Here is a 5,799-nt window from a genome sequence, read left to right as displayed (position 1 = left end):
ATCTACAGTTATTCTTACACCTGTAAGCATATGTATATATAATATACATATTTTCACATATACGTGCATTTTTCATTTGCTGTTTACTTCAATCTCACTGCGCGATGTGCACACATGCTTTTTTAAAATTCCTTTTACAGCCAACTTGCACTAACTAAGTATACTCTGCGGTGCTCTGTATATCGGTAAGTAATAATTGGCTTGGCTGCTACCCCGCATAATTGCCGCTTCTCACGCTACCTGCCGAGGACATGTCGCGTCAACCCCATAAATAAAGACGCTAAGGACATTCCCAAGAATCGTCTTAATCCCTTTACTAACTTTTAATCGTTCAAACTTGCCTAATCGAGCTACTGGTCATGCATATGTCAACCGAAACAACTTTACTTTGATGAATTATTTCCACTTTCGTTCCCTCCACTTAAACAAGAAAATTTAATAGAGAGTTGTTAAATATTTCGTGAAGAAATCTCGTGTTAGGTAGAAACTTATATAATGGATGTGAATTTTATTTTTTTGGATAGTGACATGCGTTGGTTTGTTCATCTTAAAATTTTCACAATTTTTAATTTAACCACTTTAGACTCTTTATGTAATGACAAAATATTTTGAATTTATATGAATGCAATATTTTGTCATTTTAAATTTCCATGATAGAACAAATATACAAAATATTTGAATCTTTTAAAATAGATATGATTTGAAGTTTAAATGAGAAATGTCCATTTTTGGAAAACAAAGATTTTGAAATCGTAAAAAATTGGGTCAATAAAAATTTCAGACATGAATTTAAATTTAAATTTTTGAAGATGAATTTTAAACATCATATTTAAAAAACATTTTACACTTTACATTTAAAAAATGTAAATCGGCCAAAGATTTTATTTATATGAAATAATAATTATTTTAATTTGTTGTTCAACTTAAAATGTTAGAATAGTGAAGATTAAAAATTGCTATAATTAGCATCAAAATTATAATATATCAAAGCAATTGTATTATATTATTAATTAAAAATTTTTGTAGTTTTGGTTTAATAGTAATTTTTAGAGCTGGAAAAGGGAAGGGAGAAGTTTTGTCGCACCCTACCCGTTTTCTAGCTAAAAAATGACCAATATTTTCTTTCTTTTGTATTTGGATGGCTATTTATTTTGTTTACATTAAAAGCATATTTTCCACTTTCATCTTAATACATTTAAACATTATTAAATTAAATTTTTGAAAATTTGACAATGCTTGTTTTTCGAATCGCTGAATTTGAAAACCTCTTAAAATCTCGATAAGTTACTAGTTAACATTCTTAAAATGCAAACTCTTTGAAATTAAAATTTCAACATCGTTATCTGAAACTCCAGCACTTTCGTACGTGATCCAATTAAATTCCTTCCAATTAGACGGACAAACATTACAAATAAATTCTGGCGCGGAGCACTACAAAATTCTACTTTACTAGATTCCTGAAAATAGATCCATGTCAATAAAAATTTATCAAAATAAAACTACGAGAAAGGTAGTAAACGGTTCAAGAATGAATCAATACAGATTCTAGAGCGAAATCCCGAAAATTTCATAAAACCATTGAAAGACCACGGAAATTTTATAGTGTGAAAGTATTAAAGAGCTCAATCAAAATGGGTCGAGGAATATTAAATGAAAGTTCGACAGAATCATAGAAGAGAATACACATTAAATGTTAAATAAGGGTATAAAGCTATTGGCTAAGCGTAACGAAGATAAAATATAAAGGGTTCAATAAGTAGACGCATGAAGCACAATGCTCTAACTGGAATGAGAGCAATTCAAATAGAGCCAAAGTGGAATGGGCTGAAATAATAAAAAGCGAAGTACAAAATAAAGTAAAGGGAGTATTGAGGTCAAAAGGATTCGCATAGCACCTTTAGGAAAAATTCAACTCCACTGATTTCATTACGATTAAAATGTTTTTGAAATTCGCTAAAAGGCTGGAGTTTAATTTTCCTCATCCACAATTCTGCTAAAATTTTTCTTTAAAAAACATTTGCCAATAGGGAAGTTAAATGTAAGTGAGATTATAAGAAATTTTGGAAAGATACAAAAAGTTTGAATCTAGTCTCTGACTTAACTTTTGCCTAAAAACTATTGATTCCTTGAATCTAAAATTCGCGGCATAAAGGTTTCACCCAAATTGCTTGAAATATTCCGAGTCCTCTTTTTGCTGGAATTGCTGGCTCGCAAATGACCGACATCCATAATTTTACATTCTCAAATCTGCGAGAAACCAGGGTCTATGATATGCGGCTCCAACTGCTCGAAAGGGCATGTTTCTCGAGTGATTGTCAGCTCTCACGCGATAAGAATTCTTGTCAGAGGAAGCGATAAGGAAGCGTGAGAATCGGTAATTCGGTGACTTTTTGACATTAGCACTTTATACCCTACGCGCAAAACAAACAGAATTTGAATCTGACGCCAGAAAGTTATAGAGAGTACTCAAATATGGAGAAAATCCGGTATAGAAGAAGATTGCGAGGAATGACGAGAAAAAGGAAAAAGATAGAAGGAATTGGATTTCGTCGTAGCTCGCGAATGCCATGATTCGATAAAAGGCCGATGGAAGGTGGTCGGAAGTTGAAGCTGGAGCTTGAAAGCGCCAGCTTGCCGGGTTCAAAACGACGTGTCGCTTTTTACACACTCTTGCGGCAAAAGTCCTCGATATAAGGCAACTATATCGAGTCAATGGTTATGTTATAAGATCATAGAATCTCATACAATTCTAGGAAACTAAAATTTAACTCGCCAGCAGGTGTACGTAGCAGCCACATCACATTTGCTTTTGTTTTTTCGCAACTCATTCGGTTCCTCTTATTCGAAATAATAGAAAAACGTTTAAAGTTAGAAACTCAGAAACATTAAACATGACAACCTTCTCAAAGTAACAAAACAATTTGCAAACAATTGCAAACAACAGATGTTAACAAAGTCATTTAAACATTAATAAATCTCAAACAATCTTTAATTTCTCGAATCAAATCCTATCAGGATTTTGTAATAAACAAATTGCTAAGCTTTGAGTTAAATATATATGTACAACAAAAGTCAATACTTTATGTAGAAAAATTGACTAAATCGGTGTACTGAACAAGCTTTTAATTAATTTCCTGAAGAGATGTCTAAGGGAAAACTAATTAAGACTTATAAACTTTAATTTCTTTCCTCAATTTAAAGCTGATTTAGAATCACAGAGTAAAAATATTCTTACGAAAGATTATAGTCAGTGAGTAACCAACATTTTCTAAAGAGAATTCTTCGATCATATTTCTGTATTACCCAAGTCCTATCTGAGTAGTGAATTACATTTTCCTAGTGCATTGTCACATTCTCTCGTAACGTTTATACTTTTTTTTTTGATACACGTTATCCTAATAAACAACTGGCTAGATTAGACTAGACTATGTCTAGAGCATTTCTTAAGTTTTCGCGCCGCTATTACTTTAGACGCTGGTACTGTGTACTCGCGTATCGTTGTGTCGGGTGAATTTCTGTGGGATGAGATGTGTGTATATTTCTCGTGTGGTGTGCGTGAGTGTTTGACGATAATTGGCTCTTACCACTGTAGGCTTATCTCACAACAGGGTTGTATATTTTGTTCTGCTCCTTGTTTTCTCCTGTGTTTTCTTAATCCCCCTTTCCCTTCTTTAGCCAGCTACACGCTACTTCAATTATTTATCTACTTATCACCTTACAGCCTATCCCGTCCTTATCTTTATCATCCTTGAAACTTCGATGCTCTCTTACGTCCCCCTTAAAATTACGACTCTAACTACTTTTTCTCACGCGTCGCTAGGCGCATTGCATACCTATGTCTTACAAATCTATGCCTTAATTCCTAAGGCGTCTTCCCTCCAAACTTTTTACAAAGTAAGTTAGGTCCCTGATTATCCTCAAGGATTAGAGAACCTTGCTTACTGGCTTTGCAGTGCTCAAGATCCGAGAGTATCATGTAAAATGCGGCAACATTTTCAATTATATTGAGTACCAAGAGCAACATCCATTGAATATACGTCAGAAAAAGGGAGAAAATCTATTTCTGGATAAAAACTTAAAATAATTTCGAAAATCCTTTCTCCCTTTTTCCAGTCTTCCTTTCCAAAGTCGTCGATACTCTCGCTTCTCGTCACTTTTTCACAAAATCACCTATATTTGTTATGTTTTGAGTAAAAGAGTGGGCTATGTTCTACTCTAAGGTTTCTGTTACCGACATTCGTTTCGAAATGACTAGATCGATAGAATAATTTTACAAATTTTGGAGGATGAGAAACTTCAATTTTTATTGAAATGTATGCATCACAAAGCCTGATAAATCATGAAAAGTACAAAACTTCTGAAGTTGAAATTGCAACCTCTATAAGCTGGACGAAGAAAATAACATGCAAGATGATGATGATCACAGTCTTCGATATAATTATTTTATGTGTTTAATCAATATCCATATAAAATACGAACGAAAAAAAAACAATTTTTTAGATTATGCATTTCCATTAATTTTGAGATTCATTATTAATTTGCATTGATTATTTCCTTCCACATCAATATAGGAATTTTTTAGATCGCCACGGAAGCATACGCTCAGAAATTGTCAGTCTCGGTAACATAAATCTGAGTTCAGAATAGAGCCTGCTCTTCCACTGTCTTGTTTTTTTTGCCTAGCTAATAATGTACACGTTTCTTTGTATCGCTCTCGCATTTGTCAGTTCCCTTTGTACGCGATTGCACCACCTGACTTTTTTTTCTAATTTGCTCGCCTTTTCTTTGAAGCTACAACACGATCAGCACTCTTTGCTTTATATATGTATAATATGTATATACGACGCTCTCGGAGTAACAGTTCCAATCTTGACTATGTATACGTATGTATATGTATAGTTGTATTTATATATCTATTTATTTATATATTTATAACGTTCTCCTCTTGCATTGCCCTTACATCGCTCGTGTCGTGTCCTTGGTAAGGCTATTTGTAATCGTAATAATGAAAAACGTGGGTTCGATGATAGAAGAATAATTATTGGACACAATTCGAAGCTTTCTGAATTTTTTTTCGATTATGTACTATTTTTTGTAATAAACTAGAGGCGTTAAGCCAAGCTACTTATGAACTAACCTTGTACCTCGTTTGATAAGCGTCTCGCAAAAATATCAAAATACTGCCAGCTCATCTAAGACTCAGATTAAAAATATCCAGAACACGTTTTTTCTGATGACGATTTTTGAGGAAGTAGGATAAATTTAATTTACTTTGCAATCGAATTATTTTTATAGATTGCTGCGGAAAACGAAAACACATTTCGTTTGAGGTAATAGATGTTTTTCTATGTTTTTCAAAATATGGATACTTAGTTATGTTTAATTGCACTTTATAATTGCACCTCACGAAATTCTTTGGCGATTAATAGGGATTTAAAATTCTATAATTTTCAAAGATTGAACTGTATGCTTTGCATATTTTTTAAAACCCTATCGATCAGAAATCATCGCATATTGTCGGTCTTTGTCTCAATTTCTTCATGGCTTGTCACTGTGTTTTATTGTTATAATTGCGACGATATGCAGATGCCAGTGTGTTTAATAATCCTATGAAATTATGAAGTCTAGAATATGTTTCGAAAATATGTTAATTCGCGAATAAAGACAATACTCTGATGTTTCGAAAGTTTTTAAAAAATTAGAGATTATTTCGAAAATACTATCCAAGTATTAGTAATTCTCTGAAGCAATGCTGTCAAAGCACAAGCACACATTTTATTTATTCTCCAAAAGGTTTTA

This window comes from Belonocnema kinseyi, chromosome 2 (assembly GCF_010883055.1).
Source record: "Belonocnema kinseyi isolate 2016_QV_RU_SX_M_011 chromosome 2, B_treatae_v1, whole genome shotgun sequence".
NCBI classification, from domain to species: domain Eukaryota; kingdom Metazoa; phylum Arthropoda; class Insecta; order Hymenoptera; family Cynipidae; genus Belonocnema; species Belonocnema kinseyi.
The sequence above is the reverse complement of the archived record's forward strand: the minus strand, read 5'-3'. Positions refer to the sequence as shown.